The 27,345-nt window shown below is 38.2% G+C and overlaps 1 protein-coding gene and 1 long non-coding RNA gene across 11 annotated transcripts in view; one reads left to right on the top strand and one right to left on the bottom strand.

Moving 5' to 3' along the window:
* The window catches only part of MIPOL1 (mirror-image polydactyly 1), a 310,690-nt gene that overhangs the window by 54,860 nt on the left and 228,485 nt on the right, over positions 1 to 27,345 (bottom strand). The window lies entirely within an intron of this gene.
* The window catches only part of LOC128628458 (uncharacterized), a 47,027-nt gene continuing 38,520 nt past the window's right edge, over positions 18,839 to 27,345 (top strand). Inside the window, exon 1 of the long non-coding RNA XR_008392868.1 lies at positions 18,839 to 18,969. This is a non-coding gene — a long non-coding RNA (uncharacterized LOC128628458). The remainder of the gene's footprint in view (positions 18,970 to 27,345) is intronic.

Raw genomic sequence — 27,345 nt, 5'->3', positions numbered from 1 at the left:
TAGGCACGTGCCCTGACCACGGATGAAACCTGCAACCTTCTGGTGTTCGGGATGATGCGCCGACCAACTGAGCCACTCAGCTGGGCTGCCTTGGAAATCTAAATTTCCAAGACTTTCGCAAATGGAAGCAGTAGCTGCAGTAATCTTTTTTTTTAGATTTTATTCATTTATCTTTAGAAGGGAAGGGAAGGAGAGAGGGAGAGAAATATCAATGTATGGTTGCCTCTCACGCGTCCCCTGCTGGGAACTGGCCCGCAACCCAGGCATGTGCCCTGACTGGGAATCGAACCACGATCATCTGGTTCGCAGGCCTCCGCTCAATCCACTGAGCTACACCAGCCAGGGCTGGAGTAATCTTTTAAAAGATAAAATAGATATGCCACCTAAAATCCTGAAATAGCCTGTTATTACACTCAGAATAAAACTCTAAAAATCACACAACAAATTATATGCTTTAACTCACTAAACCTCACAACCTATGAGGAGTCCTGTCAATATTACTTTTTTTCCAACTGATGCAGAAATTGAAACATAGAGAGGTAAGTAATTTAATTATCTTCACACACCCAGCAGAGCCAGCACCTGAACCCACTGTCTTCCTCCTTGGGAGGGAACGCTCATCTCTGCTTTAACATGAGGTAAAAAGCCCTATGCCATCTGTACCCCCTCACCTGTTAGCCACACATTAAGTTTCTCAAGTGCATCAAGCTTTTTCCTGCTTGAGGTACTTGTTTCGAATGCCTCTCCCTCCTCCACCTGACAAACGAGTTCTCAGCACAAACGCTGCTTTCTCAGATAAACCTTTTAGGGCTCTTCAATCTAAATTTGGATGTTCCCTCTTTGTGCCTCTGTCTCATTAACCCTAACCCTTTCTTTCTTAGAACTTATAATAATTTGCCCTGGCTGGTGTGGCTCAGTTGGTCAGAGCATCATCCTATACACCGGCGGGGGGGGGGGGGGCGTCAAACTCATTTTCCCCGAAAGGGCCAAATGTAAATTTTAGGGCTGTGTAGATGTAACTAATCCTTAACAGTTAAGCGAGAGCTTGCTGCTGCTGCCTGGCAGAAACAAGGTGCTGGGCCAGAAAAACAAGGTGGAGGCCGGATTCAGCCCGTGGGCCTTGTGTTTGCCACCTGTGCTGTACACCAAAAAGTTGGGGGTTCAAACTCCAGCCAGAGCACATACCTCCCTCTCTTTCCTTCTTCCTCTTTCGAAGATCAATAAACATAATTTTTAAAAAAGAACTTATGGTAATTTGTAGTTTTTTCAGTTTCAGCTTATGATTTACTTCTCAATTCCAACATATTAATACTCGTTTACATAGGGCAATTTTATTTTTATGGAAAATACTTGTTCCTTAAGAACTTCAATAAATCAAAATGATTATACTTCGAAAGAAATTTCCATATAGGAGTAAGGTAAAGTACAGGACATATATTCCCAGCATACATAAATCTGTCACCACTGAAGCACATTTTTATTTCAGTGTTGTTTTTGCTGCTCATAGCTCTCTTCCCAAAATTGACAGCAGGGCCACATTGTTTAGCTTCTTTTCAAAGTCATTTCACATTTAACTTCTTTTCAAAGTTCTTGATTTCAGGTGCATTTTCAGCATGATAGCAGCATTCCAACTACTGGCACTAAAATGGTGTTTGGGGATATATTTTTTTAAAAATATATTTATTTATTTTTAGAGAGAGGGGTCAGGAAGGAGAAAGAGAGGGAGAGAAATCTGTGCAACTGAGGGTTCTGGGGATATATTTTAAGTTATTGTAAGAATCACGATGAAATGACAACAAAGAGCCATCAAACCACTCTCGGAATTTCCAAAGCTCCCACCGAACCAGTGGTGTGGCTCCCAGATACTGACGGATGGCAATGACCCGACCGTCATGAAGTTCATGAGGTGATATCGCAAGTTTCAATGCACCCTTCTAGTTTTAAAATTATGTAATTCTTAATAAATATAAAGTTTCTACTTTAGTGTAGAAAGTAAGGCTTTAAAGATATTCTTACTAGGACTTTCACATCATCACAGTTCCGAACCACATCAAGCGGGCGCACCTGTCCTCTCCGGTGCCGCTCCCCGACTGAGCCCAAGAGCAGGCGAAGGGAGGAAGCGCCCTTCCCAGCGGCGTCACACCAACAGGTGGCCCGTGACGGGTTCCCTGTCCCAGGTGGACTCTATCTGTGCTCTCGTGCCTGTGGTCCTCACTGTTTCCCGGGTCCCTGGCTCTCTAACCTGCTTCAGTTTAAAATATCCTGCAATTTTCAGGTTTATGATCCATTTTCATGTTTTGCTTGCAGATATTTATGTTCTCCTCAGCTTGTTTGCTAACCAGTTTGCTAAAATCTCTCAGTGGTAATGTCACACATGAATTCAGCTTATTCTTACAACTAGTACTTGCCCATTTATACCAACTTTCGATGCTACTTTGCTGGCTTCCACTCTTGTCTCCATGATCAGGTATTACTTAAGTCCTTGTACGTGATCACCTTACTCACCATCCCGCAATAGGTACGTACTCTTCTGCTTCAGCTTCATTTACTTAACGGTAATGGTGCAATCAAAAATGTATCCATACATATTGCTTTTAAAAACTGAATATTTCTGGATAAAAAATGTAGCGGTAAGGCACAACAGTACAGACCAGTGACTTTCAACCTGTTCCATCTCATGGCACACATACACTTATTACCAAAATCCTGTAGCACACCAAAAATATTTTATATTTTTTGCCGATTTTACAAAAACGTGTAATTTTGATTCTTTTACACTGAATGACTATTGCTATGTTGGCTGTTGTCATTTTTTTTACTGGATAATGTGAGGAAAAAGAGGTCAGTGTCCCTGACTAGTTTAGTTAGTCGGGTATTGCATGTTTTAAAACTTCTTGGGGCACACGAGTTGAAGATCGTTGGTACAGATGAACAGTTCTACACTTGCAACATCTGGAGACATTTTTCAGTGGTACAAATGGAGGCAGGGATGCTGCTAGCATTCACTAGGTAGAGGCCAGAGATGTTTTTAAACACCCAGCAATGCATAGGATAGAGCCCCTCAACAAAGAATCATCTGGTCCAATATGTCAAAAGTGCCAAACTTGGTGCAGATGAAATGGTGTTGGATTTGGACTTTGAAGAAGTAGATTTAAATTTCACATTTGTCATTCACTCTGTATGACCTTGAAAAAATACTCATTTGCATATTAATTTTCTCAACTCTAAAACAGAAAAATCCCACGGAGTTAATATGAGAACAAAGTGAGCTAATCTATGTGAAATTAGCTAGCACAACACCTGACAAAGAGCAGGCATTTATACAGGCATGTATAATTTTTTAAAGAAATAATTGACTTTGTATAAAATCTTATACAATGCCAGACATTTTATAAATACTTTTATGAAAAACAATTGCCTGTTTCTACAGGTTTTTTATGAATTGGGAGAGGTAAATTAGTTTTCCTAACCTTTATCACTTAACTGATAACATTCTTAAATCATTCAGGGAAAAAAAAGAGGCAGGTTGGGCTTGTTTTTACTGAATTAAAACAAATAAAGACAAAGCAAGTATGAAAGGCAGAAGTATGTGCTACCTGGTCCTAAGTACACATTTCCTGAGAATACAGTGTCTTTTTTTATTTCCTGGCTTACCGTATCAATTAGTTTGATCTAAGTTTCTGACCTATGTGATTTGCCTTCTCTTTGAAGAACTTCTTTTAATATGCCTTGCAAGGCAGGTATACTGATGTCAAATTCCTTCAGTGTTTGTTAGAGAGAGTCTTTATTTCTCCTTCACTTTTGAAGGATAAATTCATTGGATACAGAATTCTAGCTTGATGTCCCAAGTGTCAGCCTGACATGCAAAGCGCTCCAAAATTCCGTCTCTTTTTCTTTTCAGCCTTCTTCCTACCTACCGTATGAAAACATTCTATTTTGGCCAAATGGAAATAGAAACTATTTGAAGATTCCCTCACACCGTTCCATTTGGATTGTTGCTTGCTGTTGGGTCCAGATGAGGGCTCTTTCCCCACCTGTCCCCATGTCACCACGCAAGGCACAGTTGAACGGCCACAGCCACCACGGAGTCACATCGCACTCCATGCCCTGACCAGAGAGACACCCCCACCTCTGCACTCCTATACCCCTTCCTTATCCCTTAAAATATATTAATCACTTTACGCCACCCTTTGTAGCTGCTGTATACTTGTTTAATCTTCCCCACTACAGTCTCATGCTGTCGAAAGGAGGGACCATGCTCTACCCTTCTTTGCTTCCTTCCAGGGCCTGACCCAATGGCTTCGCTATAGGAGGCATATAAAAAGTATTTATTCATCTGTTTGAGCAAGTGGGCTCTAGTATTCCAAAGAATCACATCAGTTTTATTTCTCCTCCGTTTCTCCTTATCTTAATGTGCAGCGCCGCTGCCCTCCCTTACCCACCCGCCATTCCACTACACTTTGAAGAATATTTTTAAAATACTCTTTTTGTACTCTCATTTGTTTTTGTTTCCCTTGTCTGAGGAGATATATCAAAAAAAATATTGCAGAATACAGGTGGACTTCTGGTCAAGATGGTGGCATAGGTAAACATGGCTCACGTCCTCACACAGCCACATCACAGTTACAACTAAAATATAGAAGAACCATCCCTCGGAACCATCAAAAATAAAGCTGCATGGAAGTCTGACCACTATGGAATTAAAGAAACCACATCCATCCAGACTGGTAAGGGGTGGGGCGCAGAAAGCGTTGTTCCCACCTCCACGTTTAGTGGATAAAAATTTGGGAGGGATATCTCAGGAGCGAGGAGTCCCAGCTCGACATCAGGCCTCCTAGCCCAGGGTTCCACTACCAGGAAGATAAGCCCCAATAATTTCTGGCAGTAAAAACCAGGGGGGATTGAGTCAGTGGAAGAAAATTCTGGATTCCCAAGCAGTTCCTCTTAAAGAATCCACACATGGACTTACTCAGACTTGCTCCCTCTGAGCTACAGTACCAGGGTAGCAGCTTGAAAAGCATCACCAGCATATGGAGAGGAACTGAAATGTCTGGTATCAAGGCAGGAGCTGGGGTAAAGCTTTCTTCCAGACAGAAAGGCAGGCAGAGGCCACTGTCCCTTTTCTGAGCCCTCCCCAAACAGAGCCACAGAGCTGGCAGGAAGGTGTCATATCTGAGACTCCATCAATTTGGCTAACACTTTTTCCTTGTGGTGGAGATCCCTTAAGACTCCCTTCCACCAAACTTAAGGGTCCACCCAAGGTATTAACCATGATTTTTCCATATGAATGGCTGGTCTTGGCTCATGCTTCACAACTTCCTATCAAACCCTATCGAACAAGGAACAATAGGCTTCAGTAAGCCCTCAGCCCCTATACCTCTTGCTAAGTGGCCCCAAACCTGGCGCTAGCAGGAACCAGCCTAGATTCACAGCTTGGCTTTGCCTAGGAATCTGAAAGCCCAGCACAAGAAGCAGCCATCTCAGACTGCTTTGTAGCTCATGCATAGTGGCCCTGGACAAAACACAAGTGGAGGCCTGCACCACTCAGGAAGCCCCAGAGCTGCAGATCAGCTATAGACAACGTCAGAGCACCACCACCCTGCCCCTGCATAGTGATCCTACATGGAGGGTAGATGGTGGTGGTCAGTGGTCACTGCCAGTCCTTGCAGCTGACTGACCTGGGTAAATCCCTCCCATTGACCTGCCAACAGCAATCAAGACTCAGCTACAACAGGAAGGTGTCCTCAGCTCACACAAAGAGCATACCTCGAGTACCCAGTTTGGGTGGTAGGGGAGGCTATGCCACTGGACCCTACCAGACACCTACAACATTAAGCCACACTACCAAGATAGGGAGTCATAGCAGCTCTATCTAATATAGAGAAACAAACACAGGGAGGATGCCAAAAATGAGCCGACAAAGAAACATGACCAAAATGAAAGAACAGATCAAAACTCCAAAAAAAGAACTAAATGAAATGGCAATAAGTAATCTAACAGATGCAGAATTCAAAACACAGGTTATAAGGATGGTCAAGGAACGTAGTGAGGACCACAACAACATAAAAAAGATCCAGTCAGAAATGAAAGATACACTAATTGAAATAAAGAACAATTAACAGGGAGACAACATTAAAGTGGATGAAACGGACAATCAAATTAATGATTTGGAACATAAGGAGGCAAAAAACAACCAATTAGAATAACAAGAAAGAAAATGAATCCAAAAAAAGGCAAGAATGTGTGGGAAAAGGAACTCTCCATGCACTGTTGATGGGAATGTAGATTGGTACAACCACTGTGGAAAACAGTATGGACTTTCCTCAAAAAATTAAAAATAGAATTGCCTTATGACCCAGGGATTCCATTTCTTGAAATATATCCAAAGAAACCTGAAACACTGACTTAAAAGATTATAAGCACCCCTATGTTCACTGAAGCACTATTTACAATAGCTAAGATCTGGAAGCAGTCCAAGCACTCATCAGTAGATGAGTGAATAAGCTGTGGTACATCTACACAAAGGAATACTACTCAGCCACGAAAAAGAACGAGCATTTGCAACAGCATGGATGGACCTAGAAGGTATTATGCCAAGTGAAATGAACCAGTCAGAGAAAGACAAATACTATATGATCACATGTATGTGGAGTCTAATAAACAAAATAAACAAACCTAATGGAAACAGACTCACAGAAAAAGAGAACAGACAAAGGGGTGGGGATACTGGAGGCTGGGTGAAAATAGATTGAGGGTATTAAGCAAAAACAAAACAAACAAACAAAACCTCTCAGAGACACAGACCATAGTATGGTACATCAGAGGGAAAGAGGGTGGGGGTAAGAGGAAAAGGGTAAAGAGGATAAATGGTGACGGAAGGAGACGACTTTGGAATGTGAACACAAAATACAACACACAGATGATGTATTACAGAATTGCACACTGGAAACCTATATATAATTGTATTACCAATGTAACTCCAATAAATTTAATAAAAATTGAAAAAATAAGCTTTTGTATTGAGATCCTTGTAAACTCATATGCAGTTGCAAGAAATAGTATGGAAAGATTGCTGGTGTCCTTTACCAACTTTTCTCCAATGCTTTTTGAAAATTATAGTATAGTAGCACCACCAAGACACAGACATTGATACAGTCAAGATACAAAAGTTCATCGATGTGAAGATTCCGCATGTTTCCTGACTTCTCTATCATCCCTTCCCTTTGTTCAACCCTAACAACTATTAATATGTTTCCCATTTCCATAATGTCATTTTAAGAGTATTATATAAATGAAAAGGATATTTTGGGGATAATCTTTTTTTTTACTCAGCATTATTTCAGGGGATTCATCTTGGTTGTTGTATGTATCAATTGCTTGTGTTTTTTGAAAAAATGGCCCATTATTATTAAATCACCAGTTCTATGTGTGTAGAGTTGTTCATAGTAATCCCTTATTGTTTTTCTGCCTGCAAAATCTATGGTGATAGCCTCTTTTTCACCCTGATATGGGTAATGTGTGTTCTCTGTGCTCTAATGTGCATTTTTTTCTATTATTTTCTTCCCTCTGCTTGCTTTGCATGCATTTTCCTGTTCTCTTTTTAGATTCTTGCTGTATTTTTCTGTCCTCTTTTTGGACTGCTGATTTGACGTACTTCTAATTTTCCTAATGCATGTATTTAGCGCTATCAATTTCCCTCCCAGCGTTGCCTTAGCTGTGTCCCATGCATTTTGTCATGTTGTATTCTTATTTTCATTCACTTCCATGTATTTTTTAAAAAATACCCTTGAGAATTCTTCTTTGACTAATGGATTATTTAGAAATGTGTTATTTAGCTTCCAAGTCTGCAGAGATTTGCCTGTTATCTTTCTTTTCCCGGATTCTGCTCAGATTCTATTGTGGGCAGTATGATTTCAGTCCTTTTAAATTAATTGAGGTTTTTTTATGACTCAGAAAATTATCTATCTTGGTATATGTTCTGTGGACATTTAAAAGAGTAAGAATTCTTCCTTAGCCTGTGGCTGTCACTCCAATCTCTTCACACAGCTTTCTCCTCTGTGCCTGTCTCTCAAAACTCCCTCTGCCTCTTTCTTATAACAGACATGTGACTACATTTAGAACCTACCTTGAAAATCCAGAATAAGCTCCTGATGTTAGACAGAATATAAGGTCTGCCTGTAAAAAGTCCAGCCATTGTCAATATAACAATAACAGTTTGCATGACATCAGTGTAACCTGGTAGCCAAGGAGAGTGGACTGGAATGTGCATGTGTGAACAATGACAACTTCACTGTACTAGTCACTGGGGGTGGTAGATGCCGTTGAGTGAACATGTGTAGTTTGTGGTTGTCGTGTTCAAAATGGCTGAGCAAGTAAAGCAATGAATCTGCATCAAATTTTGTGTTAAGCTTGAACACTCCTCAGCAGAAACTATTCTGATGATTCAGAAGGCTGCAGTGATGGGCAACTGGTGATTGGAGGCTTCATCACAATAATGCGCCATCACATCTCATGCAGAGTTTTTTTGTGAAATGTCAAATCACCCAGGTGACTCAGCCCCCCAGAGCACAGATTTGGCATCCTGCAACTTCTGGCTTTCCCCAAACTAAAATTGCCTTTGAAAGGGAAAAAATTTCAGACCACAGATGAGATCCAGGAAAATGTAATGGGGCAGCTGATGGTGATCGCAACAAAGGATTTTGCAGAGTGATTTGAACAGTGGAAGCAATGCTGGGAGAACTGTGTGAGGTCCCAAGATGCCTACTTTGAAGGGGCCTGAAGTGTCATTGTCCTATGAACAATGTTTCTTGCACCTTCAATAAATGACTCTATTTTTCCTGTTATATGGCTGGATACTTTCTGGAGAGATCTTGTAGATAGCAAATCAAGGCAGATTGGAAAGGGAGAAATGTCTCACCTGCTGGTGATTGGAGTCCCGAGCCCAGTCAAATAAGATTGCTAGGTGTTCCAAAAATCATAAGAAAAACCATGATAGCACAGCAGTAGAGGAGACTTTGAAAGTCTGTGTGTATCATTTCCACTATCTGGAAAAGAAAGCCTTTGAAACTGTATGTTAATCCCAACGTCTGGAGAAGGGGGGGGGAATTTAGAGGCTAGCTACAAACATAGAATCCCTAAAATCCAATAGTCGGGGTACTGGGACTAGCTTGCAGCTTGGTGCCCCAGTGCACTTTATAAATAAACTTGCTATCTCATTTCCACTCTACGTTTTGTCTCACACCTGAATTTATCTCTTGTGAGTAAGACAACAATGGAGGAGGGGGATCCTCCTAACTTGGGTCTCCCTGGTAACATTCCTCTCAAGTTCTTTAATCACATTCTTTGCCAAGTAAGACAACACTCTAAGGTTCCAGCAATTTAATGTGGGTTCCAGTGATTTAATGTGGATATATGTAGGAGACCATTTATGGTCTGCCACAATCCATAAAATTGCTAAACCTCTACTCAGGCTAACCAAGAAAAAAAAGGGAAGACATAAATGATTAATATCGGAAAGGAAAGGTCATCACTATGGATGCCAGGGACATTAAAAGGACAATAAAAGAATGTTATGAACAAATCTATGTCCACAAATTTAATAACTTAGATGAAATGGTCCAAATTTCTTGTTAGATGTATAAACTATCAACACTTATACAAGGAAAAATAATCTGAATAAACTTTATCTATTAAAGAAATTGAATCAATAATCAATAATATTTCAAAAAAATAAGTACGGGCCCAGATGGATTCATCAAACATCTATGAAAGAAATGACACCAATTCTCTACAAGCTCTTCCAGAAAGCAGCAGCAGAGACAACTGTTCCTAACTCAATCTAGGAAGCAAGCATCATCCCAATACCAAAACCCGATGAAGACATTACAAGAAAGGAAAATTTACAGACAGTATCTCTTGTGAATACAGATGTAAAAATCCCCAACAAAATATTAGCAAATCAAGCCCAATAACACAGATAACAGAATTATAAACTATGACCAAGTGGGATTTATTCCAGGTATGCAAGGTTGGTTCAAAATTTAAAATCAGGACTTCTGCCAAGATGGAGGCATAGGTGGAAACATTTTGCCTTCTCGCACAACCAAATCTAAAAACAACAAAGTTTTATCAATAATAAACACAGCCAAGACACAGAAAATTGAATAATATGGAGTCCAAAACAACAAAACACTCAGCTAGACCCGTAAGAGGGGCGGAGCCAGCAGCAGAGCAGGTAGGGCAAAAAAGATCCCCCGACACTGTCAGCTGATTTCTCAAAAGAGACCTTACAGGCAAGAAGGGGCTGGAAAGAGGTATTCCAAGTCATGAAAACCAAAGACCTACAACCAAGATTACTCTATCCAGAAAAGCTTTCATTTAGAATGGAAGGGCAGATAAAGTGCTTCTCAGATAAGATCAAGTTCAAGGAGTTCATCATCACCAAGCCCTTATTATATGAAATGTTAAAGGGACTTATCTAAGAAAAAGAAGATAAAAAAGATTAACAGTGAAAGGACAGCAAACTCACAGTTATTAACAACCACACCTAAAACAAAAGCAAACTAGGAGGACGGCTAGATCAGGAGTGAACCATAGAAATGAAGATCACAGGAAGGGTTAGCCACAGGGGAGTGGGAGAAAGAGAAGTGGGGAGAAGGTACAGAAAATAAGTAGCATAGATCGTAGATAGAAAATAGATAGGGGGAGGGCAAGAATAGTAGGGGAAATATAGAATCTAAAGAACTTGAGACACATGGTCATAAACTAAAGGGGGGGAATGGTGGGGGATGGGTGTGCAGGGTGGAGGGGAATGAAGGGGGGAAATAGAACAACTGTAATGGCGTAATCAATAGTAGAAAAAAATTTTTGATCAATTAATGTACTTAATCAAAAAAACAGCCTAACGGGGAAAAATATTCAATTATATAAATAAGCACAGGAGAAGCACTTGACAAAATTCAACACCCATTCATGATTTAAAAATAAAAATTCTCAGCAAACTAGAAATAAAGACAAAATTCCTCAACTTGATATAGAACATTTACAAAAGACCGGAAGCTAATATCCTACCTAAGGTGAGAACATAAATACTGGTCCCCAAAGACCAGGAAGTCGCCTCCCACGACCCCGACTCAACGCTGTACTGTAGATCCAAGCTAATGCAATAAGACCAGAAAAAAAGATAAAAGGCATAAACTTAGGAAAAAAGAAATAAAACTTTCTTTGTTCACAGATGACATGATCGTCTATGTAGATAATCCCAAAGACTCAAAAGAAACAAAATGACAATTCCTAAGAGTAATAAGTGATGGTAGCAAGGTTGCAGAATACCAAGTTAATATAAAGTCTATTGTTTTTCCATGTAACAGCAGTGAACGATTGTAATCTAAAACTAAAACACAATACCAGTTATGATCACCCCCAAAATGAAATATTTAGATATAAATCTAGCCAAAAATGTACAGAATCTGTATGAGGAAAACCGATGAAAGAAATCAAAGAAACCTAAATAAATGGAGAGATACTCCATGTGCATGGATATTGGTAAGATGTCAATTCTCCCCAACTTGATCAATGGAGTCAATGCAATTCCAATAAAAATCCCAGCAAATTATTTTTAGATATTGACAAACCGATTCTCACGTTTATATCGAGAGGCAAAAGGTGCAGAACAGCCAGCTCAGTGGAAGGAGAACAAAGTCAGAGGACTGATAGCACCCAACTTTGAGACTTATTATAAAGCTACAGCAATCACTGGGGAAAGAGCAGACGAACAGAGCAGCAGAAGAGAATAAACAGCCCTGAAACGGATCCACCCAAATATGGTCAGCTGACCTCTGACAAAGGAGCAAAGGCAATGCAATAAACACGGGGTAGTCTTTTCTCAACAAATGGTGCTGGAACAATTGGACGTCCATCGGAGAAAAAAAGAAATCTAGACAGAGAACGTACGTCTTTAATTAGAAGTAACTAAAACAGGATCATAGGTCTAAAGAGAAAAATGCAACACTATATAACTTTTAGAAGATAACTTAGGAGAAAACTGAGGAGACCCTGTGTTTGTAATGAGTTTTAAATGCAACACCCTAAGCATGATCTCTAAAACCTAATAAAATAAAAAACATTTATTTTCTGTTGTAAGACATACTGTTAAGAAAATGAAAATACAATTCACAGACTGAGAAAATCTTTCCCAAACACATACCTGATAAAGGACAAGTATGCAAGAGAGAGAAAAAGCTTAAACTCAACAATAAGAAAACAAACCACTCAAAAATGGACTGAAGATCTGAACAGACACCTCACCAAAGAAGAAATACAGATGGCAAATAAACATATGAGAAGATGCTCCACATCATATATCATCAAGAAATTGCAAATTAAAACAACGAGATAGCACTATACACCTACTAGAATGGCTAACCCCCCCCAAAGTAACAATACCAAATTCTGGTCAGGATACAGAGCAACAGAAACTTTCATTTATTGGTGATGGGAATGCAAAAAAAGGGCACAGTCACTTTGAAAGACATTTTGGCAATTTCTTACAAAGCTAAAAATAATCTTGCAATATGTGCTCCTCAGTATTTACCCAATAGTGATGAAAACTTATGCACACACAAAACCCTGCACATCAATATTTATAGCAGCTTTATTCATAATTTCCCCAAACTGGAAGCAACCAAGATGTCTTTAATAGGTAAATGTATGACTAAACTAGTACACCCATATATGGGAATATTATTTAGTGATAAAGAGCTATCAAGCCATGCAAATACATGGGGGGGACTTAAATGTGTATTACTTAGTGAAAGAAGCCAGTCTGGAAGGCTACATACCGTATGGTTCCAAGTATATGACATTGTGGAGAAGGCCAAAAGCTGCCAAGCATTCAGGGGAAAGGGGAGAAGGATACAAAAGCAAAACACATATTTTTTTAAGTGATGTGTAAACTATGTAATAGTGGCTACATGATCTTTTGCACTTATTGGACAACAGAATAAGTGAACTGTAGTGTCACCTATGGATTTCAGGTAATAATAATGTATCAGTATGGTTTTATTAATTATAATGATGTGCCGCACCAATAACATATTTTAATAATAGGGAAAACTGTGTGTAGCAGGGAGGAAGTACATGAAAACTCTGTACCATCTGCTGAATTTTACTATAAATCTAAACTGTTTTAATAAATATAGTCTATTAACTATCTGCCCCCAACACACACACAGAGCAGGAGTGAAGACCAGCCAACCGTAGGTTCAGCAGGAATGAAAGGGGACACAGGACACAGGGCAATAAGGACAAGCATGGCCCACAATGGCCATGCGACACGGTGCTGTGTCGCATACCTGAATTCATTGTGTCTGTTATAATTTATCAGTGAAAAATTAAAGTACCTCTAAGGAGAGCTTATCTGGTGGGGTAAGCTAAATCTGTGATGAGGTATCACTATATTTACGTAGCCAGTAGACAACCTGTTAGAAACAGTGTAGAAGAAATCCAACCACAATATTGAAAGTTGGGTTCAGTCACCTCTAGTGTGAGTGATCTCCCAAAGCCAAGGCTTGGCTAAAGGCCAGATATCATAATTTGTCATCCTAATTCTGATAAGATAGGGTACCCCATTAAGAAGAGTCACAAAAGCAGAGTTTCGTGCTCATAGGGTCAGTTCTAGATAAAAGGAATTTTGAGGAGCTCAGCAACTGCTCAGCTACTGAACATCATGTTCTATGCCACATACGTATATAAAATGATTACAATGAAAATAAACAAAGAACAAATAACCAACTGTTCTTACACAGTGCAAATATTTTGAGTGAATGATCATAATTAACTTCCTTATTAAGGAAGAATAAATCAAATCGTATTAAATATATAGTTTTATTTCACATTATGTACAGTTTAGAATAAACACTGATAACTGCTCTCAGATGTGAGGTCTAACTAAATTCACTTTATGAGACCATTCTAAGTTCAGCCTGTGTGATACATAGCTGCTGCTGAAGAGCTGCAGCTTCTGCATTGGTGGTTGGCTATCTGCATTACTGAATATAGGGGTCGGTCAGGCATCCTGGAAGCACGTGCTTTGTTTTCCTTGGAACTGGGTGGCTGCGTCGTGATACTAAAGACCTGCTTTCCTTCCTCACATGAATGAATGACTACGTATGATGGGCATTCTGCTGGAGCTAGAAATACAGTGGTGACTACATACACATTCAAATTATTATAACCACTGTAAAGGAAGGGATGTGACATTTGAGTTAGATTTAAAGGTAAGGGTAGGTACAATTACCCTTACCTTTAGGTAAGGGTAGAGAAAGGGTAGAGGAAGAATTGAAGACATATGGAAGACGTGTGCAAAGGCCTTATATTAAGAGAAAGGAGAGCCAAGGAGGTCAATGAAGCCTAGTTATGCTGGTGGTGGTGTTCCGAGACCAACCAAAGAGTGGTTGGGCTTAGGTCACAGGGACTTCTTGGAATCTAAGAAGCATTTTGGTCTTTGCCTTAAGGCAAACAAGAAGCTACTGAAGAATTTTAAAGAGAGGGTAGCAAAATTTATCTTTTATTTTAGATTTTTAAAATACTTACCTGAGGATATGCTTATTGACTTTAGAGAGAAGGGACAGAAAGGGATAAGGAGAGTGAGGAAGGGGGGGGAGTGAGGGGGGGGGGGAAGAGAGAGAGACATTGATTGGTTGCCTCTTGTAAACATCCTGACCAGGGACTGAATTCACAATGTAGACATGTGCCCTGACTAGGAATCAAACCTAAATCCTTTCTGTTTTTTATGAAATGGCGCTCTAACTAACCGAGCCACACTCGCCAGAACAAGAGTTATCTTTTAAAAAACTGCTTTTGCTAGGGGGTGTTCTATGTCTCTCTCTTATCTGACAGGACAAACAGCCTCTACTGATAAAACTTACCTTGTTTCTTTTCTGGGGGTGATAGCTATAAAATTTCAAGAAAACATGGAATTATACTGAGGCTCAAATCTAGGAAATAAAATAAAGTTCTATAACTTACCTTTTAGTTACTTGTGCCATATATACTATTTATAAAGTTGTTTTTGTTTGTTTATTTGTTTGTTTGTTTTCTACCAGGGAATCTCATTCACTAAGTTTTAGAGATATTCCAGTATGGTCTTAAAGAAGGGATTTGTTTTGGACTAGTTGGAGTCTCCTCCTTTCTAATCAAATTGTCCTTGCTGTCTTCACCTTCCCAACTTCTATTCCAGGCTCTCAAACCTGCTCTGTCGACAACTGCTCCAGTGACTTGGTCGCTAAATACAAAAGACATTTTAATGTTTATCCTAGTTGACCTATCTGAAGCCAATTCTTTCTGGAAGTGCTTTCTTTCTGTGCTTTCCATGAAAACACATTTTAAGCTTTTTGTTTTGTCAAAATTATCCCTTTTAAAAAATATTTATTTATTTTTATTTTTTGAGAGAGGGGAAGAGAGGGAGAAAGAGAAGAAAAGAAAACATTGGTGTGAGAGAAAAACACTGACTGGTTGCCTCTTGTACACATGCCCACTGGGGACTGCACCTACATCCCAGGCATGTGCCCTGAGGGGGAATCAAACCGGTGACTTTTTGCTTTGCAGAATGATGCCAAACTGAACCATACCATTCGAGGGTAAAAGTATTTCTTAATGCTTCTCAATTCTCTTCTGGGGCTTGTTTTCTCCTAGTCTGCCTTTAATTACTGGTGTATTCTCCTCTCTACGCATTCTCACTTGATTTCAACCCATTTAATCATCTATACAGCTAATGACTCCTAACTATGATTTCTCTTCAGCGCAGTCTTCTATCATGAGCATCAGATATACATAACCACCTAGTAGGCATCGCCACTTGACCATTCTGCAAATATCCACAACTCAGTATGTCTAAGATCGGGTTCACGGTCTCATTTCATTCCCCTCTCTGACTCAGCCCGTTCCTCCTCTTCCCTCTCACTGGGATATTGGGCCCCACTGTGTTCAAGCCCCAAACCTTTGCATCGTCCTTGACATCTATTTCTCACCACACGACTGAATGAATCCTTTTGATTGAAACTTAAATCTCCCTTGCATCTTTAGTTTCTTTCTAGCCCCATTACCATTATATTAATTTAGAATGCATGCTCTTATTTTCTTAAGTGGATTAAAGCAACAGTCTTTCCCTTGTTCTTTGCCTTGAGTGAATTTTCTACAGCACAAGTAGTAATGCATCATTACCTGGAGTAAAACTCTTCAATGACTGCTCACTGTTCCTTGGATAAAGTCCAAGTTCCTTAGACATCATCTGCAATGCTCTTCATGCTTCTCTTTCCAGCTCATTTCTCACTGCTCACCTGTTTACCTCTACACTCCAGCCAAGACCAACCACCAGGATGAACACCCCTAGAACGCTGACCCTATGCACTTTTACTTAATCGGCTCCTACTCATCCTTCAGATTTCAGGGTGGATTTGAGCTTCTCTAAGAAATCTGACCTGCAGTCTGGATTAGGTGGTCCTCTCATGTGTTCCTAAAATATTCTAACCTTTCAACTGGGTAGATGCCAAACATCTGCCCCCCTTTTGCCCCCCCAACCCGAACCATTTGATATCTAGTGCTTAGAGAAGTATTTACTAAATATTTGTGGAATTGATTAATTAATTCCTGGTTCCTTAGGCCTGCTTCATGTGGTTTTTAAATTTTTATGTCTTAATGGCTGACTAGAATCTTTGTGACTGGTGTGAACCTTACAGAGAATACAAGCTGTGGGTGTCTAGTGGTTAAAATAAGGCTTACAGGTTAATTGCTTTGTCAACACTAAGAGTAATGAAAAGTCTAAGATTTCTAAAGGAAATAAAAGAAACAAAAGTAAACATAAATAACTTCCATGAGTTACTACTTTAGAGGGGGATTTTAAATGAATTCTCATTACCACAGCATCATTGTGCATTTCAGTAGTTTTTCTGGAATACTATAAACAAGAGCTACTGGAGGCCCCCTGGTGGCTGAGTGACCATCTGCTTGTAGTGACTCGAAATAATCCTTGAAAAAGGGTCATTCATTCAATAAATATTTATTGAGCAACTATATATCTATATCTATCTATCTATCTATCTATCTATCTATCTATCTCTATCAACACATATATAGCGAAGTATATAGTAAGTGTGTGGGGATACAAGAGTAACAAATGCAGATAAGAATGTCTGACCTTACAGGTTTTGTTCTCCATTTTATCGTTAAGTGCTTGAAGGAATTGCTTACTAAATACTTATGAATTAATCAATGTGTCTTAAGGCAGCTCCTAACATGAGTCATTCTGCACTTCCTTCCACCTTGATGGCCTTTCACTCCAGATGTGACACCACGTGACAGGTCCACAGAGAAGGGAGGCAGGCTGTGACAGGACTCTCCTTGAAGTCACCTCCACAGCTCTCCTAGTTTCCATATTTCTCTGGCCTTAACATAATTTTTAAACTATAATTTAGTATAATCACAGTCAACATTAGCTTGTAAAATTTAAAGCAGGTCCCCTTCTAGTGAATAATGTAAGAAATTATCTTTCGTCATTACTTGATGATCCTGGCTGTGGTAATTATACACAAATGTTATCCACACATTCTGGGATAATCCCTTAATTTTAGCAAATTTCACACCTGCTCTGTCCATCTTATTTAAGAAGAAATCAAATTTGTTTTATATACATACATCTATATATTTATTTATTTATTTTTAGCAGTTTCTCTGTACCATATGTAAAAAATTAAGACTTGAATAAAATCAGCCCAAGCTCCTCTCAGTCTGCTTTATCTACATGCTTTAGGGATTATAAAGATAAAAGTAAGGTTATTGTTTCTTTGAGAGCTAACTACTCAGTGAAGCATTCATTCAGGTTTCTTCAAAAGGGACTACTTGGTTTATCAGCAGCCTGATAACACTAAAACATGCCTTATATCACATTTACAGACATCAGAATTCTTTCAAAATATGTAGCTAATAATCAGGATGAGTGTCATTTACTTTTGTTTTGGTCTCCAGGGAATGTTGTTTACTTTGCTTTAAAATTTATGTGAGTCATTTTGATTATATGCCTTTTTTAATTAGCTTGAAGGAAGCAATCACTGGGGAGAAAGCGGAAATCAATTCTGATCCGATATTGATAGCTACTGTGCTGTAAATTGTGTGTCCTTTCTAATTAAATGTAAACATGTTCAGTTCTAAAGTCCAGCAGCAATGACAACAGTCGCTAGGAAAGATTGCTCAAGTACTGCTCAACCGATCTGCCTGGCCTTTATTTTTTTCACAGTTGTGCTTGTGTAATCATTGCTGGGGTGTAACTGGCTTTTTCTAGGTCATCTTCAGAGAAAAGATTTGACAAGAATGTAGAGTCCTCTGTAATACCTCAAGTTACTTATTAACTATGTCCTTCTGATAGCTAATCAATGGCATTGCACGGAGTCAAATTGGTTGCACTAAACGGCCCCCCTGTCCGAAGCCAAGTCTTGGTAAATATTTAATGGCAGTAAAGGTGTTTTGTTAGTTATCAAACTGATATATAAAGGACTCTTAAAAGCGACTTTATCTTGCCTCCCCTTTCCATAAATATTTCTGCTCCTCGATATCATTTATAGGTATAAAAGCGTTTGGATTTCATTTTGTTGAGGATATTGCTCAGAAAAAGACCAAAAAAAAAAAAAAGAATAAATGCTTTTAAAATGCTCCTTTTAATCAGTACTATGTCACTTAAAAATAAGAGGAAAAACAAACCACACCCAAACTTCTCTCTCTGGTGAAATGCCAACTCAAAGCATAAAACCACCGCAGGCCCCTTCCCCTGAAGACAGCCTACACCAGACCTGTTCAGAACCCGCTGCGCAGCTGCTGCGGTGAGGAAATGCGGCGAGGCTTCCGTTGCCATATGGCAGCCACGTGCTCTGTACAGATCAGAGACATTTGGATTTTCGCTTTGTATTCAACGTAGTAAAGGTTGGGTTTTACATCTTTACCTTTTCAATGATCTGTTGAGTGTTAAGCTTCCTTGTTTTACTTCATCTAACCCCTAACTAGGTGAAAACAAAAATGACAGCTTCATGTTTTAAATAAGGAAGAAAGGTCTTCAGACTTAAGTTTTATGAGAATACTTGGTAATTGCTTAGGATCTTTCTAAAAAGAAGGCTGATTTCTTTAAATGTATACTTATTTCATGCTTTCAGATTTTAAAGAAAGTTAAGACATTTAAAAAAATTCTGGCATACATCTTTGTCTAAAAATGTAATACTAAATTTAATAGTAAAAACTGACCTATGAAGAATGAATTTTACTAACCTAACTGTAGAAAGTCATAAATTATTTCCTAAGTATCAAATAAGAGCTGGTGACTCAAAGCATTTTGCTGTATTAATGATTGATTCTTCAAGGTTCACCCACCACCCAAAGGGCTACAACTTAAAAAAAGTGTGAGAGTAAAAAGGTTAAAGTTAAGTTTTCAGAATGGGACAGTATTACAAATGTTCCCAAACCGAGGCGAAAACACTGGATTTTGCAATATTGGGATGATCTCTTTATTTTACTTTGTGGTGATCTGAAAGGAATGTTTATGGAATTGTTTTTTTTTTTGCTTGGCATGGCTGGTGGATGGAAGAGAAAGAGCCTCCTGCTGTGGGCGGCATGTGCAGTTAGTATTTAACATATTACTGCTGATTGTCCAACTGCTCTGGAGGCCAGGTTTCTGAATTTTTCCTAAATTCCTAGTAATTAATAATATGGTGTTGTATACTTGGAGAGAGCAAGGTACCATGCTCTAACTTTAAAAGGAGTTTCATTTTATACATTGCTGATGTTGATATGTCAAAGTTTAGAAAGGTGGCATAGAATATGTTTTTTACTTAGTATTTCTGGTTTCATCTCTTAAAGACATGTCTACATTGGTTTTGATCTCTGAAATATGATGTGATATAATATTTCACTACTTCTTAAATTTTGGCCAGGGACCCAGGTCAGATCAGGACTAGGGTCAGGCCAGTAGGTACATGTCTGGGACCTCAATTTAAAATGGTTACAAAACCCTCACTGGCACAAATTAAAATATGGTGCTAGTTAACTTGTGCTGAACAGGTAACCAATTACTCATGTAAATGGAAAAAAAATGAACATTGGATATAATGCTGCTGCAATAGGTAAATACCTATATTGGAAAATGAAAATAATGTTTTCTGGCCCTGATACACAAGTATGTATTATAATGTTTAATGACAAATCACATCCCCTACATTTTGCCAGTCAGCTAATTTCTGACTGGGAAAAAATAATATATGGTGTGATACCACAGGTGATTTAGTTCTAAACCACTTACTAAATTTCTTCAGAAACTGTCTGGTTTGGAAAATTTCCAAAGACAAGCAGAAGCTACAGGAGTACACAATAGGAGACCATGAGGGAAGGCATTCTTGGAACACATGATGTCTAAGCTGAGTCTTGAAAAAGAAGTAGGAGCTGCTCAACCAAATAAGGGTCCATAAAGGGTATTCCAGCTAACGAAGGTCATGTGTATCAGCCCTAGTCCAAGAGGCTCTAACCTCTCACCTACTTCCCACTGTACCTTCTACATCAAGACTCCCAGACACCTATTGGTTGGTTTTTATAACTTATGCTTTATTTCAAATTTTGTATTTTTATGATAAGCCCTCTTTTTATAACTGTAAAATAAATTTATTGTGAACAAAGAATATATTGCTACAATGCTCCTTTTAATAGTAAAGACCTATCAGAATATTATTCAAGTACCAAAAATAATATTAGTTACCCTTTTTGACAACTATTCAATTATAAAAACCATCCTTTGAAGGTAGCCTGTAAAGTGAATTTTCATACATTATACTTATTTCCCAAAAGATGTGCTAGTCTTATGAGAAAAAATTAGGATGAACTGAAATATTTTGATACTACAGAAAGTTCTGAAATCATAAATACAAGATTTTATAATACTTTGATATCGCTATAGTCTGCTAATCTCCGACGATAGGAGGTTTATTTTGGGGAGTGACAAATACAACTACCAGATCTCTTTGAAGTAAGTAAACTATCAAAACAACCAACCATTTAACAGCTAACAAACTAACAGCTAAATGATATAGGAAGGAAGTTTTCTACTTTTTGTCCTTAAAGGCCAGTATTTCACTGGTTTTGGATTGGAATAGTGGATTTGGGTGAGATGACACTGCTCCTGAGCTTTCTATAACAATGAATATTAGGCTCCTTCCAGTAAGATAGACTGTATTTCCTTTAGCTGAAAAATTCACAGCTAGAACCTGCATGTTTTTTTATTTAGCTAAGTTCCTATTATAGGTATGTATTGAACTTACCCATAATGCAAGTATAAATATATTCTCAACTATAATTTGTTCTCTACTTGGAGAATATGCAAATATCATTTAGCTATATTTATTTAGGTTGGGGAATACACATCTGATTTTGTTCACTACTTTAAGAATATATCTGCTAATTGAAAGGTAGATTCAAGTAGGAAAAAATGTAGAAGAACACTGATTTAGATGAGGAAAGAATTGAAAGCTAGTTTTCAGTTTATTTTATTCAGTTGATTCCTGCTATGGGTATGGTGAATTCACATATAAAAAGCTGTCGATATTAATATAATGTAGGTAAACCTATATTTTCATCTATATGATATTAATGACAAAGGTCTTCTGCAATGATATCGTCAGCATTTACTATATATATATTTTTTTAATTTAAGATTATTTATTTATTTATCTTTTAGAGGGGAAGGAGAGAGGGAGAGAAACACCAATGTATGGTTGCCTTTCGTGTGTCCCCTGCTGGGAACTGGCCTGCAACCCAGGCATATGCCCTGACTGGGAATCAAACCATGATCCTCTGGTTCGCAGGCCTGTGCTCAATCCACTGAGCTACATCAGCCAGGGCAGCATTTACTATATTTTTTGTAATTTATTGAAGCACATTGCAAAACAGAATACAACAGCAAATGATTAATTACTTTAATGACAACATGACATATGAATGAAATAAATCCAATTTAGTAGACATGAATTTTCCAAATTTAAGCTATTAAGGAAATCACTGATATCACAATAAAGTAAATTTAAAAAATTAAAAACACAGTCATCATGAATAAGACAATTTCTAAAAGTGCATGCTTTTCAAAAATATCTGAGTGTCTGTAATGTAGCTAACACACTACTAGCCCTAGTGTTATAAAATGAGTAAGAGCAGCCCTGCCCTTAAGAAATTCATAATGCAGTTGAGAACACCTATATATAACATAGACAGGGAAAGGGTACATCTAATTTGGCTGGTGAATGGGAGATGAGGGAAGCAATAAGTTATTTAGAAGAGAACAATTCCTGAAAAAACCACGGGGCAGCATAAATGAAAGTATGGTGGCAAGAAAAAGAACAGTAATGGGCAAGTGTAAGCAGTCCGGTGTGGGTGGGCCTCAAGTAACCGGCAGGGAAAAGGCAAAAGATAAAGCTGAAGAGGCAGTCATGGGGTAGATCATTAAGAGTCTTAAAAACTAGGACATTAGGTAGTGGACATGGAGGACTATTACCGAAAGGCTTGGAGAAGGGAAATGGCAGTTGGAAGTGGGGGATGGATCTGAAAAGAACAAAGCTGTAGAGAGATTACTCGGGAGGCTATTTCAGTAGTTCGAGGGAGACATTTAACGGGAGACATAACGAGGATCTGAATAGGGTACTGGTAGTCAGCACAGAAATGTAAACACAGATTCAAGAGATATTTAAGAATGAAGTACATGGACTTTGTCGACTCAGGCATTCAGAAGAAGAGAAGCTTTTTAAAGGAAGTTGCTGCATTGGGTTTCAGATATTATTGGGGAACCCAAGAAATATCTGAAAATGTCCTGAAGATAATTTTCTTATAAAAACTGAAACTAAAGAGGAAGGTCTGGGCTGCATATCTGCATTTAGGGGTCACCAGCATATAGGTGAGGTGAAAATCAGAGGAGTAAGTGGAGGCAGTCCAGGGAAAAGACAAAGAAAAGTTATCACAAACAATACAAATTGCTAAGAGAGAGTTAGAATGGAATCATAGTAAGATGTTTTTCCCCTAGAAGAGAAATTGCCTTTTTTTCTGATATTCTAAATGAAATAAACATATATATCATCTACCTCCCATATGCTCAGTATTAAGGAAAAATAAGAGAAATGTAAGCATTACTTCCTAGTCAACACTTTTGCAATACTTTACTTCTCATGTGGATATATACATATAGGTGCTTTTTCTACATAGCTCTCACCTCAAAACATAGAACTTTAATTATATATTTAAAAAAATCTTAGGACACTGTGTTTTATTACTTGTCAGCCACAGGACCATGAGCAGTGACTGAGAGGTGAAAAAAGCATGGGGTTTGGGGTCAAAGGACCTGGGCTCTTCCATTTACTACCTGACTTTGGACAAAAAGACTCAGCTGAATTTTAGATCCTGTAATTGTAAGACAGATAATACTGCTTAGTTCCCACGACTGTTAGAAGATCGACTCAGATTATGATCATGAAAGAACTCTGCCAAAAGTAAAGCTCTGTGTAAGTATTAGCTAACACCATCACTACACCTTCCGTGGGGGACTACCTAGACAGCATGGGAAGTGAGCATTGGAAGATCCATATAAAAGCTGGCAAAGAACTAGCCCGAGAGAAGGCCAAACACAGGTAGACCTGGAAGCCTGCAATCCAGTAGAAGTAAGGGATCTGGAGTTAGGAGCAGGGTTCAGGTCAGAGAGCGTGTGGAGTCATGAACAGAGCCAGTAGGCAGAACACAAGGTTCCACGGATCAGCAGGTATTTTACACTGGGGCAACTGTATGACCTAGTCTAGTAATGTCATAGCTAAACAGACCCAATGTGCAGATTCTGATAAATGGATATTGAAAAAACCTTTTTTCTTTTTTTTCTCCATATTTCTTTTTTTATTGTTGTTGAAGTACAGTTGTCTGCATTTTCCCCTCATCACTACCCCAACCCCAGCCATCCCCACCTCCCACCCTCGATCCTACCCCTCTTTGGTTTTGTCCATGTGTCCTTTATACAGTTACTGTCAGTTTGTTATTTATTTAATGTCTCTGGTTATATTTTGCTTGCTTGTTTGTTTTGTTGATTAGGTTACACTTAAAGGTGAGATCATATGGTATTTGTCTTTCACTGCTTGGCTTATTTTACTTAGTATAATGCTCTCCAGTTCTATTCATGCTGTTGCAAAGGGTAGGAGCTCATTCTTTTTCTCTGCTGTGTAATATTCCATCCTGTAAATGTACCATAGTTTTTGGATCCACTCATTTACTGAGCACTCAGGTTGCTTCCAACACTTGGCTACTGTAAAATCATGCTGCTAAGAACATTGGGGTGCACAGGTTCTTTTGGATTTGTGTTTCAGTATTCTTAGGGTATAATCCAGCAGTGGAATTGTCAGGTTAAAAGGTAGTTCCATTTTTAGTTTCTGATGAAATTCCATACTGTTTTCCACAGTGGCTGCACCAGTCTGCATTCCCACCAACATTGCACTAGGGTTCCCTTTTCTCTACAGCTTCACAGAATCTGTTTGTTGATTTGGTTACGATGGCCCCTCTGACCAGTGTGTGAAAAAAACCTCTCTTGATTATAACAGTTAAATACTATCTCTTAAAAAAGAACAGGATCCTTTAAATCACACATCATGAAAAAAAAAGGGATTCTAGCCTAAATGACAGACATTCAAACCTTAAATTCTGGGGACAGATAAAGAAAATGATATTATTGAGCAATGTGAGTTTTCACCAATGAAAAATTCTGACCAAAGAGCCTAGACAATTTCAGCAATTGAGAGATAACACTGCATATACAAAGAACAATGAATTTGGTTTGGACACTTCAGTTCTAATTCTAGAACCTTGCCACTAACAAGCCATATTACCTTGACTAATCCTGTTGAACTTCTCTAGGTTGAATTCTAAATCTGCAGATAATAATAAAAATGATGCCTATGGTTTTACTGAGTGCTTTTGATGTTTTATGTACTCATTTGGGCACTGTATATGCATTATACACATTATATACAATAACCCTGAAAGGCTGTTAGCATTTCCATATTAAATGAGAAAATGGAGACTAAAGAGGCTAAGTAATCTACCCAAGCAAGCAAACGGGAAAGCCAGGGTTCCGATCATGATGCGTCTTCTTCCAAAGTTATGTCATGTTTGTTTACTAACAAAATCAGCCTTAAGATTTTATAAGTTCAGTGTTTAATCAAATACAATGAGCACATGTTCTAAATTCTATTATGTAGCTATTGGAGCCTAAGAAAATTACTAACCCTTTCCCTGTTTCATTTTTTAAACAATTTTTACAAAGATGATAACCCATCCTATTAATTACCTCACAAGAAGTGGAAAATAAAAAGTGCTTATGAACTTGATATGGAAAACACAAAGGTTAGGAATGATAATAACTGCCTACCACATGTCTAAGACAGCTTTAGAAATTTCTTAAAATTAAAAAAATTCTCTTCCACAGGTAAATAAAATATACATGTTAACATAATTCGTTTTTCAATCTATTACTGCTGTGTCTTAATACCACTGCCTGGTTTCTAAAAGGCAATTCCTTAGAAGGCCATTTAACCACAAGTACCTAAGGAATAAAGCTGAAGGAAGAAAGAATGAACATCCTGCTACTTGACATTAATCACCTTAACTCAGAGTACCTAACAGACAGTCATGGCATTACTCCTAACTGGAAGACACTGAAATTAACACACACGGCTTTAAAGTTAATGGGAGTTGCACAACCAAAACACTGTATGTAATATGCCCCCAAGTTATTATTCATGGACATGCCATTCCTCTGTTTAATCAAGAGTTAAAGCATGTGCAGTAATTCCCTATTTTTACAATATTATTTCTGACAATAAAGATAACAACCACGAGAACAGTTTTTAGCTGGCTAAACCTGATGTACTGGTTTTGTTAATAAAAAATTCATGACAATTAATGAAATGGATCTATTAAGACAGTCCCCCAAAGTAGTACAGCTGCCCCACCTACAAATGAACTTCTCATGACCTGTATTATCCAGAAAGAACTGTAGTAACTTGCTCTAAAAATTGTTACATACAAAAGCTACGAACCAAATCAAAGCATTACTCAGAAGTGGGCAAGATACTTCAAGTGAGGAATGCTTGATATGGCCACCTTTAATCAAGTTTTCATTTGCCGTTCATATTCATAAGACTATTTCTGACATTCATGCTCTTCTGCCATATTAAATTTTAATAAATACAAATCTACATTAAAATCATTTTAAGATATTAATAACTAACACTTGGCTGTGTTCCAGATTTCATACTTTGTTATTCCAACTACACTGAAGAGAGAGACTGTTGAGTAGCCATATCTCTTTCTTTTCATCTCAAGTCCTCAGTGGTCAAGTGCTAAGCAAAGAGAATTCACAAAAGAGCTTCAAGGTTCATAATGATTCATTTGATATCCTTTGACAAATACAACTAAGCAGAACATTTATATATTTTGCCCCTTAAAAGTAGTCCTTTGCTTTAAGTCATACTTTGATTTTTAAAATTAGTTGAGTGTCAATTCTTTTTCTACTATATACATCTACCTCTTCTCTCTTTAAACAAGCCTATGCACAACAGTGTGACTGTACTTAATGCCACTGAACTGCACACTTAAAAATGGTCAAAATGGTAAGTTTTGCTATATACATTTTACCACAATTTAAATAAACAAATGTGTGAACTTTTATGCAACTTGCTAATGAGAAAATATTTCCCAGAAAAGCTTCTCTTAGCCGATGGCTGTGGTGGAAATTTTGTATATAAAGACACATTATTTTTATTCTTGGAAATGCAAAGTACTTAAAAGCAACAATGAGGCCCTGGCTGGTGTAGCTCAGTGGACTGAGCGCAGGCTGCGAACCAAAGGGTCGCCAGTTTGATTCCTGGTCAGGGCACAACCACACATTGATGTTTCTCTCTCTCTTTCTCCCCCCCCTTCCCTTCTCTCTAAAAATAAATAAATAAAATATTTTTTAAAAAAGCAACAATGAGGAAGGATACTGCTTTTTAATATTTATATGTTTCAAATCTATTGACCAAAACAACCCCAAGACCTCAAATAAAGTTAGAGATCTCTCAAATCATTTATCAGAAAGTTAAAGGTTTAGAAAATATTAAAAACTATGAAAGACTCAGTCCAAGAGGTACAACATCTGGCAGTTAGGAAACCAGAGAGAGACATCAGAAAGAAAGACAACAGGAAGGGAATTACCAAATAATTCCCAAAGACTATCAAATAATCTTAAGGAGCATTTCTCAA

Source organism: Artibeus jamaicensis, unplaced genomic scaffold, assembly GCF_021234435.1.
Source record: "Artibeus jamaicensis isolate MK-2021 breed Jamaican fruit bat unplaced genomic scaffold, CSHL_Jam_final contig_760, whole genome shotgun sequence".
Lineage (NCBI taxonomy): Eukaryota > Metazoa > Chordata > Mammalia > Chiroptera > Phyllostomidae > Artibeus > Artibeus jamaicensis.
This window is presented reverse-complemented; position numbering and strand designations above follow the sequence as displayed.